This window comes from Choloepus didactylus, chromosome 6, assembly GCF_015220235.1.
Source record: "Choloepus didactylus isolate mChoDid1 chromosome 6, mChoDid1.pri, whole genome shotgun sequence".
NCBI classification, from domain to species: Eukaryota; Metazoa; Chordata; class Mammalia; order Pilosa; family Megalonychidae; genus Choloepus; species Choloepus didactylus.
This window is the reverse complement of record NC_051312.1, coordinates 31,481,916-31,495,815: the sequence shown is the minus strand read 5'-3', so window position 1 is coordinate 31,495,815 and position 13,900 is coordinate 31,481,916. Positions and strand designations below refer to the sequence as shown.

Here is a 13,900-nt window from a genome sequence, read left to right as displayed (position 1 = left end):
ATTAAAGATATGTTGTGTCAAAGCTTATACTAAAGAAATACTTGAACTTTAGTTTTTAGTTTAATTTGATATACATTTGATCTATCTATCTTTATTTATTTATTTATTATTTGGCCTCAGCCATGGTGGTTGCTAGCTGTGCTTTGTATCAGCAAAAAGTTGCTTGGGTAAATTTATTTCTTGCCCAATCCTTCCTCATATTACATTAGCATATTGCCACTCTGCGCTTATCCCACATTCAGGTATTTCCTTCCTCTACAGTTTGTTATTTAGAAACTCAAGAGGAGCCTCTTTAATTTCTCATTTTTGGACATTCTTAAAATCTAAAAGACTCTGAAAAAGCATCTTCAAAATCATATTTGGCACATCTTTTCCATATTGGCTGTTTCGGGGAATCAGAGCATTTTTTGAGTTGGACTTGACTTTAAAGATAGTTCGAACCCCTCATTTTTTTAGATGAGGGTCTTGAGGCCTAGAGAAGACAGTGACTGGGCTGAGTTGTCCGGCAAGATAGTAGACGAGGCAGGACCAGAACGTGGCCTCCTGACAGTCCCTACTATTTTCATGATGCATATATGTATGCCATGTTTCACTTCATTCTTACTTTTAACCATAGACACAATAATGCCTCCTGAAATTGGTATAAAATGAGTTTTCCAAAATCGAATCCCATTTGAGATATTTTCAGTTTGTGCATTTGAGAAACTTGGTATCTCTTTTGGGCTTAGCATTTGGGCTCAGGTTTCTGTACCCACTTAACACTGGATTGGTATTGTGAGGCTCGAATGGTGTTTGAGTGTTTTAAAACGGACAATGGACACTCATGGAAGAGATGCAGCTGTTTGGGCATTGAAGAGGGCAGTTGTGGAAGCTGGAAAGCTGAGATGATGCAAGACTCCGTGTTTAGTAGGTCTGGAAAAGGAATTTTTGAACCTGACATCTCATTCATTCCCATTATCCAAGACAGGAAGTAGTCTTGGAGGATGAGATGATTCCAACATGGAGACTTTGCTGGTTGCTATGTCTGACTTCACTCCTTGTAGCATTTTATTTTTGTGCAGTTATAGTGGTTTCTGTGTATGTTTTAGGTGGTGTGACAAAATGATTTTTCCCCCTGCCTCTTCTGTTTAAGAAATGTAGTTCTGATAGATTCCTTTAAGAAATTAGCTTGATAATGCTGCATTAAGATAAAAAATGAAGAAAAGCAGTGACTGAGCTGTTTTTTTTGGTCTTCCGGTATTTCAGATTTGCTTTTTCTTTGTGTTTTTTTTGTTTCTTGATGAATAATAACTGTTTGGGTTTATTATCTATTATAGCTGATCCTTAATCCTGATTACCTACCTGCTTCATCTAGAGTACAGAAAATATTTTGACTCCTCTTTAAACGGCTCGTTAAATTCTCTAATGGGTGATTTTAAATATTTTTGTTTTGCTTCAAAACAACAACGGAAAATCCAAACAATTATGTTTTGTTTGCAGACAGTTTAAGAAAACACAGCAAATGGATTTTTATGGTTAGACTGTGACTTTAAGCTGATTTCAAGTTCAGCCCCACAGATAAAGATAACCACGGAATACCCAAGCTTTCCTAAGCAGAGAGAATCCTGGCTCCCAACTGAGCAATTTCGGTCAGCAAAGAGGCTATTTAGTTCCTAAAAGTAATTTTTGCTTGCGATTGAGGCTGAGGCAGAGTTGCTGACTGACCGTAGGCCTGAGTTTAGTCTGAGCATCACCAGTAATTACTTCTTAGTTCATTTACTTCTTGGCCAGAGGAATTATTTTGAGTGACCAGATGGCCAAGTAAAAGGCTTTTTTTTTTTTTTTTTTTTTTTTCTGTGTAAATTTCCCTTCTAACATGCTGCTGCTGATAATATAATTAATAGGTAACATTGTATGTGGCAGGCACTGTGCTAAGGGCTTTGCCACATTATCTCATTTGACCATTTAAGAACTACTAAGAGGTAGGTGCCATTCATGTTGCAGTTTTATCTGAGAGAAAACTGAGCTTGGAACTCACCAACGATTCAAAAACTAATATATGGCAGAGCCAGGTCTGATGTCTCCACTGCCTGGATTGCTTATTGTCCCATGCTGTAAAAAGTTATATTTTTTAGAGAGGGTTTTCATAGCATGCAAATAAGAGATGAGGTGTCAGACTTTGGTGGCGAGGGGTAGAGAGTCATTTTGGGTTCTCTGCATCCCAGAGGTTGTAGGATTGATTCTGTTTGCAATGTGGACAACCCAGGTATCCGGTTTCCTGCTTCTGTTTCCTTGGGAGCATGGTTTACTAGGCAAGCTTGTGGTGAGAGAATGAGGTCTGGTATTGAAAGACCTGGGTTCGGGTCCTGGCTCTGCCATTTATTAGCTACATACACTTGGACAAGTCACTTAACCCCTGTGACTCTTCATTTCCTTATCTGGAAAATGGGGACTGATACTTCCTGCTTCACTGTGTGGTTGAGAGGATCAAATAAGACAGAAGAGGAACTATGTAAAATCTAAAGCACAATTAACCTGCTAGTTGTGATTACTGTTACTTAGGAAGGAGTGGGGCTTCACATCATTTGTTCATCAAACGTTTGCAATGGCAGCGTTTCCTAAAGAGTTGTATGGAATAACCCAGAATAAGATGAACTTAGCTCAAGTAACAGAATGGTTCATTTCTTTAATAATGTTATTTATTTTAGTGTATATTGGTAAAAAAAAAAAGTTGTATATCAAGTCCATGATTTTATAGGTAGAAATTTGTTTGAATTTAATCACGAGTTGATTTAAAGAAAAATATTGAATGAATAATTATACTAGTATGATGTGATTATAGCAAAAAGTTTAAAGGTGATAAATTGTTTAAATTTAGTATATATAATGGGCAAGGGGCAGCCATTGGAGACCCTGCTGGTGAATAAGCGAGATGACCTGGCTTCATGAATCTTACAGAAATCACCCCCAGATAACCCCAGATGTAGGCCGTGAGGCTGACATCCTGGTTCCCCTTCAGGAAAGGACAGGCACTGGATTTGCCAGAAAAGGGAAGTGGCGATGAGAAGGGCAGAGAGAGTCCCTAAGTGGAGAACCCCACAAGTGGCAGGTATCTTAGACCAGAGTTGTCCATGGCAATTCTAACCCACCTCAGGTGGCTTTCCAGAGGCATTTCTGGAGATTTCTCAGAGGATAGGAGCTGTAGGAGATTTGTTATTACTTCCTTATTAGCGATAGTTGTAGCCCTCCTACTGCCTCAGACTTTCCATGCCATGTAAATGCTGGGCTAGGGGTGATGGTAATAACACAGCCCTTGGGGGGTGGTGGTGGTGGTTGTGGTGCATTTTGAGAGTTAAGTAGTGTCAGCTCCCACAGAAGGTCTAATTTTAAACATGCAAATAATTTTCAGTTCCACTTTTCCTTCTTCCTGTCAGAGGGAAGATATACCCTGTTGCCTTTTTTGAGGCTTGAGCAAACAATGTCGATGTTATGCCATCAAACTTAATCTGCTTCTCCATGGTAGGAAAGGGGTGACATTTTTCTGCGTGCCTGTGCCCAGTGTTATTCCAGGGCTCCTGAGTAAAGGAGTGAGTGAATATTGAAGCATAGCATCACTATGGATTCTATTGCATAGTGTTCTTAATTTTTTGGGGGTAGGGGGATGTAAGACCCCTTACAGAATCCTCGCCCCAAAAGGGATGCACGTATTTACAACTTTGTACCTAATTTCAGGAGTTTTGTAGACTCATTAAAATAGTTCATGAAGCTCAGGTTAAAAAACCCTCCAATCCTATACTGTATAAGGTTGGAAAAGTATTAGTTGGTCTCATCAAAGATAACCATTGGATTTCTTTGCATTTCCTTCCAGGAAAAAAATGTTTCTATGTAATATACACAGATAGCTATATAGTCAGTTTTCTTAAAAAAAGTTACATTAAAGGAATGTAATAAATACATTTTTCTACCTAGTCTTTTAATTTCCTCAATTATCTTGGAGGTTGTTTCATATCTGTACCTATAGCTGAGTCATTTTTTAAATGACTGCCTAGTATTCTGATGTGTAGATTTACTGTAATTTATTTGACCAGTCTGCTGCTGAGGACAATTTAGTCGTTGTTGGTGTTCCCCCCCCTCTCCCGTAGAAATATCCTTCAGAGAGTATCTTTGCATATTTCTTCGGACCTTCCCAAGTATATCCATAGGATGAATTTATGGTCATGGGATTGCTGGATTAGAGGGTACATGCATTTAGAATTTTGATAGCTTATTGATATATTGTACTCCAGAAATGTTACCCCAGTTTGTACTTTCACCAACAAATTTTGAGGGTGCTGTTTCTCCATATCTCTACCTTAATTGGGGACTAATTAAACAATTTAAAAATCTTTGCTAGACTGAGAAATGAAAAATTGTATCCTGTTACTTTTATTTATGTCTTTAGTCATGAGCAGGTTGAGCATCTTTTTCCTAGGTTTTGGACCATTTGTATTTCTTTTGTTTGGTTAACTCCCTGTTCATTTCTTTTGCCCTTTAAAAAAAAAAAGGCTGTCTTTTTGTTATCGATTTGTACGAACTCTTTGGAAATTAAGGAAATTAGTCCTTTGGCCCTCATTTGTGTTGCAAATATATATATTTTCCAACTATTTTAGATGCAGCTCTTGATCTTTAGGGGCTCAGAAATAAATCAGACCCTTGGGATGGTGGAGAGAGGACAGAACTGGGAGGCAGACTGCCTGGATTGAATCCTGGCTCCATCACCTACCTGCTGTGTGATCTTGGGTGGATGCCTGAACCTTTCAGATCCTTGGTGTTCACGTCTCTAAAATCTATTAATAGGAATACCTCTCACACAGGGTAATAGGATAGGTTAAGTGAGATCAGATTATGTTAAAGTTCCTTGTAAATGGGTAGAAAAATTAAAGAACAACATTTAAAAATACCAAGTTAGATTCTAAATTTAGGGCAAATTTAGGGCCATATTATGAATAGTCAGAATTGTGCTGCAAAAATCTCTTAAATTGTCTACAATGGTTTGTATGCATATATCTATTAAAAATGTACAATGTAGGATGGACAATGGTGCAGTGTGTATACGTCTCAGTGAGCACAATTTAAAATTGCATTTCTCTTTGACTGAGTAGTGTGTAATTGAATAAATCAAGGACAGATGACGACAGTGTGTGATGCAAGTGTGGCCATTGTGGTTCTAGCCCTAAAGACCATACGGATATTGACCAGATTCCTTGAAAAAACGGGGTCCTCTTTGGGTTAGGTTGAGTATTTCTCTTTATCTTGTGACCTGATCATCTCTGGCTGTGGCTACCTCTCCTGTCTCCGTACATTTTCTGTAGGACCAAAAGGAGTTATTTTAAGCCTGCAACTGAAAGTTTAAAGACATAATCCTTGGCTCGAATTGCAGGAGATGGGAGGGCTGAGTGAATCTCTGATGACGGTACCACCTGTTTCCCTGGCAGCAAGGTGATCCTACATTTCCTGCTGTGGGGTGGGGGGGCCATCGCCTTTTTCTGTCATTAGTTGTGAGAGTTCTTTCCCCAGTGAGAGTGGACCCCTCTGGCGGTCCTGTCCCCAGGCTGGGCACTGGAGACTGTGGCGAGATTTGTTCTGGGTGTGGAGGGAGAGTGCTGTCCAGGGTTTAGAGGCCAGGCTTTGGAGTGAGATAGACGTGACTCCTCCGCCTCCTGGCTGTGTGATCTTGGGCCAAGTCTAAATGCTCGGAGCCTCCCTTGTCCTCTTCTGTAAAACAGGAGCACAAGAATACCTACTCCATAGGGTCATTGTGGAAGACTTAAGTAGATCTGCAAGACAAGAGCTTAGCATGAAATTAACCCTCAAAAGATGTCAGCTCTTGTATTATCAACTTGTTTTACTGGGACAGTGGCATAATTTACTATGTAACAAATTAAACAAAAAATTTTTTTTAAACCTTACAGTTTACAAGACCCTTTAACATATAGGAGCTTATTCGGTCCTTCCAGCATCCCTGTGAGTTTATTGTGTTATTCCTGTTTAATAGGTGTGGCTCAGAGTGACTGTAAAGGACTTGCCCACTTTAGGTGTCATCTGTCTTTTGCACATTATTAATGTACATTCACTGTGAATCTCAGTTTTAAAAATTACTCAAATTTAGAATTAGCATACAAGAGGTGAATTGGGCAGTTGAGTTCCCTAGTTTGGTTCATACATAATTATTAGATTGAACCATGTGTAATTACTGCTTTCGATCCTCTGAATATTGGCAGTTTTATATGGTTCCACCTAATGTGTTCCAGAAAGTGTGGTTTTTAAAGTGAAGTTTGGAAAACCAAATCGTAGACTTACATGCTGTAAGTCATTGTATTTAAAATCTTGGGTCATAAAATCAATTTAGTGAGTTACAGCCACCGCTAAAAAAATGATAGAATAGAAAATATCAGAGCTTATTGCATGTAGGAAGGGTAAGTATTTGTGTCATGAAACTTATTTCAGTTTGTGTGTGTGTGTGTGTGTACTGAAATGCATATAGAATGAATTTATCATGGCTTGGGTTGTTGCCAAAAACTAGAAGTCACTCTTCTTGGGAATAGAGGTGGTGGAAGGTGCAGGATAAGGAGCATGGGGATGGAGGTGGATTCTGTTTGCAGAGAAAAAAGTCTAGTGCAGAGTCCCCAGTCATGCATCCTCAGTGTCCCCATATATAGCTGAAAGCCATCAGGTAGCCGCTAGTGCTGGAAGGACCAAATTCTGGAAAGGTACCTTAGGAAGGGAGTGGGTTAACTGAAAGCTGAGAAGGCCTGCCTTCAGCCTCCCTTCTGGAAACTTCTGCAGGACCATCCCTACTAAAACGAGCTGTTGGCTAGTGCGTTGTGTTCTTTGGCAAGTGGGTCTGGTAGAGAGCTAACACTTGATGCCTTCTCTAATGCCTACGTTAAATGAGAACTTATAAGCACCTTGGGGAAGCTGAGGCTCTGAGAGTGGTCACCCCTCGGGTGAGTGGTGGGGGAGTCACCCATGCCTCTGGCTGGACCTCACAGTTCAGATGGTCTTACTTCTAAGTCGTCCTGCCTTCATTCCAGTTGTACTGATTTTGGGCCCCATTGCCATTTACGCAGGGCTCTGAGTGTCCCCTCCTGGGAGTTGTTAGCCCAGTTGGCTGGAGGATCCTAATCCCAAGGTAGATTTGATTCCCATATTAGCTAGTTCATTTTTTTCTTATAAAAAATTAAAAAATCTGTAGATGAATTAAAGAAGAAAGCAAAATTACCTACATTTTCACTTCCCTGAAGATGAATACTGGTACCATTTTGATGGGTGATCGTTGTCATTTTTTATGCATGTTTTATGTATTTATCTATGCATACTAAAATAAGAGTATCTCTTACTCATGCTTTGTAACTCAATTTTTTTTACTTAATTTTTCTTTTTTTACAATTGGGGTAGATGTCTCCCTAGGGGTACTCTGGGAAGCCTCAAGAATAAATATGAGGCTTCTTCCTGAGGGGTCACTGATAATCAGTGGAAAAGTATTTTGAAATATTTCTTGAAAACAAACAAACAAACAAACATGGGCATATTATAGATTAGATGCCAAATTTGCATCAAGATTTTTTTCAGCAAATACAGGAGACATCAAAGAAATCTCTGCCTGGCAGACCCTCTGGGAATGTGGATTCAGTCTCCTGCTATTCTTAGGGGCAGTTTGGGGCGGTGCTGATAATATGTTGCAAACATTTTCCTTGACACTAAATGTTCTTCCTGTATATGACTTTTAGCTGTTGCATCAGATTCCATTATGTGGAGGTACCATAATTTTTCTAATTAATCCTGTGATTAGTCTTCTAGTTCGTTTCCAGAATTTTTTTGCTATGATGAACACTATTGATTAAGCTGAGTTCGTGATTAAATCTCTGATGATATTCTTAGGATAAATGGAGATAATAGAAATAACAGTAGCAGCTCCTGCCTTACATTGAATATTTATTATGAACTCTTACCTGCACTTTGTACATATCAATTTATTAATCCTGTGATGTAGGTACAGGGAAAGGAATTTGAGGCTCAGTGAGTTGTAATCTGACCTGTGGCCATGCATTATGGTAGAACCTCAACTAGCAAGTCGTGGGCTTTTTTGGGGCACAAGGGGACCTGGACAGGAGAATCTGTGAGGGCCAGGGCAAGTCTGAGCTCCATCCCGGCTAAATTTTAGGCAAAAGGCTGTAATTATGTGCCATCATAATTATGGAATCATGGGTCATTCTCACAGGTGGGAGATCTTCTTGATCTTCCTGAGAGATTGGTGACGTTGACACTTGCTGCTCAGTGCCATGACATGGCAGCAGTGAAATGTTTCTTCACATCCCAGGAAGACAAGAGTATCTTTGCTGTGGATTTTAGGTCCTGAAGCCATGAGGCAGTGAAGGCAATTTGACCCTTGTGGTACTCAGCCACTGCCCTGGCCCTGATGTATTGAATGACATAATGACTCACATTGCGGTCTTGGCCTTCCTGTTGTGAATGATTTTAGATTTATTGAACTTGAAAATTGGGCTTGGATGACATGACTTCAGGGCTTCATGTAAGAAGAGGAGTATGGAAAAGAGTGTGGTTTTGGCATCGGCAGAAGCTTGCATGCAAATCCAGTCTCTTCCACCTGCAGTCAGGTGACCCTGCTGTTTGCCCAGGTATTTAATCTCTCACAATCTGTTGCTTCATCTGTAAAATGGGTTGTTGTCAGGCCTTGACAGTCCAGATTATGGCATTTCGTAAGACCTTTAACTATCTGCTCCCAACTCACCTCCTTTACTAATGTAATACCTCCAGTAATTTGGGGGCTGCAGAGTGATGCAGAGGACTGGCTGGGATTGCCATGCATTCAAGGTGTGGGAGACTGGCTTTTTTGATCAGCCTTTTGATTTTTTTTGGAAGATGCTCATGGTATACTGAGCCTTTGCTTTTCCCTAGTTTAGTCTTTACAGCCAACACTGTGGTTGGGGTGAGGGGGGGGGCCCACTTTTCCTTTAGAACAGAGTTCTCAACCTCAACTCCATGACAGTTGTGGTCGGATTCTTCTTTGTTGTGGGGGGCTTGTCTTGTGCATTGTAGGATGTTTAGCAGCATCCCTGGCCCTCTGCCCACTAGATGCCAATAGTACCTCCCCCCGATTATGACAACCAAAAATGTCTCCGACATTGCTACATGTCCCCTGGGGGAGGGGGCAGGGAATCACCCTGGTTAAGACCACTGCTTTAAAACAGTAAATGTTGTGACATATGGAGAGTTACCTGTGTCCTGACAGTCTTGCTGGGTAGGACTGATTGTCCTTCCATTCTGCTGTAATCAGCCTCATGCTGATAACTGACTTCATCCCAGTGACATAGTAGGTACCAGTAGCAGGTTGCCTGATCTCAAAAGGGGATTCATGTTAAATGATGCTTTAGGGGAAGCACTATTCTGGGCCTCTGAGCACCTAATGTCAGTTAATCGGCCACATTCTCTCTGTGTTCTCAGCCTCAGTTTCTCCTATGTTAAAATGGGAATAACTGATACTTTCCCACACCTGCCTGAGGCGGGAAGGAAAGTGAGTGTTACTGTGATATGTGGGTGCTGAGCTTTGCTGCAGGGGATATGAAGTCTAGCAGGGAAAGGCTCACCATTTATTAGGAGGCCAAATGTGCCAACTTCACATGAGATAGGCCTGGTGTTGGGGACATCCCATTACAAGGAGTTCACTGCCAAGTTCTCTCTCCCACCAGCTCTCTGGAGCAATTTCAGCATTTACAGCCTTTAGAGGCCCCAGGGCAATAAAAGTAGAGAGAATGCTTTCAGAGTCCTTGACAGTGAGATTATCGGAATTAGGCAGGGAAGAAAATGCACTCACATCCCTGCCAGCCAGGGGGAGGCAGGAAAGGTTCTCTGAAAACTCAGTGGTTTGCAACACCTTTTAGGAATACATTGCTTTGTTGAAAATGTACGCGCCCAGGCCAGTACTGGTCAGACCGGGTCATGACAATCTGTTGTCTGGGGCCTTGGATTTTTTACTACATCAAATTCTAGGCAGGATATTTGAGATGTCCACTGTCTGCCATGTGCTGTGGGAACACGATAATAAACGATTGCTCGGGCTCTCATTTAATTCCCAATTATCAGCTCCATTTTAGAGATGAAGGCACAGAGGGGAGAAGTCCCACTAACCTGGATTCTAATCTCCCTCCCACTGCTTTGTGATCATTGGCAGTTCAGTAGCTTTCAAAGCCTGATTTTTCTCGTGTGCCAGATGGGGCTAATAAACATCTCTGGGACTGTGGTTGGGATTCCATGAGAAGATGTAGGTGAAGCCCAGCTTGATGCCCGGCACACAGGAAGTGCTCCATAAATGCTAGCTGCTATTATTGTTTAACTGCCAGTGATCCAGGGGGCATTTGTCTTGATGAGCTTTTCTAGTAGTACAGGTTGGTTTTCCTTAATCCATTGTAACAGTCTATCTCAGGCCTATTGGGTAAAGGTTTTGGGGGTACGGCTGTCCAGGAGGGGGTTTGTCACCTCGAGAGGATGTGGAGTGTGAGGTTCAGGAAATAAAGCCAAACCTGCCCTTAGGGATGGAACTGCGGTCTCATGCTCTGACCACGAGCTTCCAACCAGCTGAGCTCACTGTGTAATTGATCATTGCTTGTAGGAAGATAAAAAGGATGACCCTCTCAAAGAATGTGAAAGTTAGCAAGGACTTTAGGAATGTCAGGCTAGGGAAGACAAATGGCTTTGTGTCCCACTTCAAGTGATAGTGGCTGCTTGGGCTCTGCGTAGAAGGGATTCTAGGACCACTTGGGCCATCCTGGCTCAGCAGGGGAAAGAGCTGGGTTCCATTAGTGATGTCTGCCATGGCCATGGAAAGGCAAGGGGTGGCACACATGCTGTTTATTTGTTGTCTTTGGTTACAGCTGAGGAAACTGAGGCCTATGACACCCAGTATGAGATAAAACCACAAAAATGTCTTTTGGAAGAGATCTCTTAAGGGTGTCTGATTCTTGAATTTCATGTCTGAGAAAGTGGTTTTTGCTTGACCATCTTCGTTGAGGAGGAACTCACTGTCTCAAAAGGCAGTGTCTTCTGTCTTTGGCAACTCTTCTAGTCAGTGCTTATGTCACTGAGGAGAAAGGCCTTAGAAGCTCCCTTAGGTGGGCTCTTCTCAGTCATGGCTGCACCTGGAGTGATCGTGTATTCATATGTAGTTTGAAAATGCTATTTATATTGTAAAGAGAAGGGGAACTGGGTGGAGGCCCCTGGGGGGCTGCACACTGGGCCATGGAGCAGCAAGCGGGGAAGGCACCTTTTCCCCAGCAAAATTGATCTGTGTTTTACTATGTACAAAAAGAAAAAAGAAAAGAACCCACCCAGATCCCCCCCTTCCCTGAGGTTAAGGATGTGGTGTATTTTTGCCTAATTTCCCTGCCTCTAGGTTCTTAATGAATTAAAGGCTCCTAAGCACTGCGGGCGTTACAAAAAAAAAAAAAAAAAGAAATAATTTATAATAACTTGTAAAAAGTTGTAGTGTAATAGAAAAATATAATAGATATAAAAATATAATAAAAAATACAATAGAAAAAATTTAGAAAATAATGATTTGAGGTCCCTACCCCAGATCAATGGCAAATGATTATCTGGGTGAGTGGGCACGCCCCATCCCACCACCTGCATTGGTATTTTTTGTTTTTTTTCTTATGTGATGCTAATATGTAGCCAGGGTTGAGAACCAGTGAAGCCAGCCTACCCGTTTTACAAACAGAAACTCAGAAAGGGAGCACGATTGTCCAGGGTTATATAGACAGTTAGGGGCACAGGGAGAGGGGGAACCAAGAAAAAAAACAAAACCCTTTATTAAATGCCAGTCATTTGCTAGGTTCTTTTCCTTTCATGCTGAGACACTTCTTATCTCACAGACTGAATTGTGTATTCCCCTGCTTAAAACCCTCCTGTGGCTTCACATTGCATTTAGCAGGAACCCAAACTGTGGCTTGCAAGACCCTGAACCTCAGATCTGGATGATTGGACTGTCCATCTCCTTGGGTCTCATCTTGTTTACTTACCCCAGTGACATGGGCTTTGTTGTAGTGGACATCTGAACACAGCCAGCTCTCCCTCAAGGCAGTTTTCCCCCCCCACATCCTTCTGGCTTCTTCTTTTCACTTAGGCCTTAACTCAAGTATCTTGCCCTTGCCCATTATCCTGCTTCATTTATTCCATGTCCTTATCACCACCTGAAACTATTTTATTCATTCATTCTTTCAGCCTGTCTCCTACCCTCTGGAATATGAGCTTCAGGAGGACAGAGGCCTTGTCTCTGTGGTTCTCTGCTTCATTCCTCATGCCTAGAACAGAGCCTGCTCAAAAAGATGTTTGTTGAATGAATAAGTTCAAAGAACAATCTGACATAAAGCTGGTATTATCCCCATTTACAATGGATGGACTAGAATCCTGGTTTACTGCCCCTCAATCCCATATAATTTCTAATTATTTCATAATATTCTTCTTGCAATGACAGCCCTAAATATGTGTGTCTATGTGGTGTGTTGTTTGGAGGAAGTTATGTAATCCTTGGGGGTGGGGGTTTACTTGCTTTAGTAAAAAGAGCACAGATTTTGGAGTCCTTTAGACTTTGGTTTGAATTCCAGCATTGCCTCTTACTACCTGTGTGATCTTGGGAAATTACTGAACCTCTCTGAAGCCCGGTTTTTCTGTCTGCAAAATAGGAATCACAATAATAATGACAAGGTGACATTTATTGAATGTGCTTTCTATGTGCCAGGCCTCTGTGCTTGTGCTTGTGATTGAGTGAATCCTCATGACAACCTAACAAGGGTAGGTTTCTTCTGACCTTCATTTTACAGGAGAGGAAAAATGAGGTTCAGAGAGGTTAAGCAACCTGCCTGAGGCCACATAGCTAATCAATAGAGGAGTCAGGGTTCAAGCCTTGGCTGCTTGGTTCTGGAGTCAAGGGTGTTCATAATTTATGAAACCATGCCCCAGAATGGCCCCAGAGCAGGGGATGGTGCAGAGATACTCAGTAAATGTTAGTTCCCCCTCCCCCTTTGACCTTTCCTCTCACCGTGACATTTACGTTTTCTTAGTGTTTTGTTCTCAAGTTGGTGACAAAAGTACTGATTTCCTGTCTGCTGGAGCTGCTCACTTCCAAACACAGCTTCTGTGGACAGGACCTCAGGGAACGGGTCTCACTGGGGCCCCCAGGGCTGTGCAAACTGTGTCAGGCCCCACATCTCATGGAGTGTTAGTGAATGAAAGCGTTTTTCCTTAAAAAAATTTCTGCCTCAAATATAGATCAAGTGCCTACTTTGTGCAGGACATTGTGATTATGAACAATAAAAAAATAAGAAAAAAAAGTTGCAGTTCTGTTACCCTGACTCATCAACCGTTTGTTCTTCCGTTGACCTGGGATGCTTTTCTGATTATATTAATTGGAGATGTGGATTTGTGACTGTGTAATGGGCCGGGGGTGGGTGTGTCACCTTGTTGAGGCTTTTCCGGGAGGCGCTTTGCCCTGTTTTGATAAACGGAAGGGAGAGCAGCCAGAACCTCATCTCAAGTGGCTGCTTTAATTCAGGACGAGCAGGCCTCAGTGTTTGTGTGAGACTGAGCGACTTCAAAATGAGTTTGGTCATCTTTTTTCAGTTTATTTTTCCTAATCATATAAAAGCGGTGTAATGACATTAAAAGAAATTCAGAAAATAGAGAAAGAAAAAAAAAAAGCCATTTATTCCCCTCATCACAGAAATATTATAATTTTAATGTAGTTACAGCTACAGTTTTTCCAGGGGGCTTCTTATTTAAAATAATTGTAATCACAGAGCAGGGCCAGTTTCAGATCCCTTTATGCCAAAAGACTAAATGAAGAAAACATTTTTTCTGTGTGATA

General features: G+C 41.5%; 1 protein-coding gene across 2 annotated transcripts in view; it reads left to right on the top strand.

Annotated features, from left to right (window-relative positions):
- Positions 1-13,900, top strand: part of PTPRJ (protein tyrosine phosphatase receptor type J) — a 200,667-nt gene that overhangs the window by 21,197 nt on the left and 165,570 nt on the right. The gene's annotated exons all lie outside the window — the stretch shown is intronic.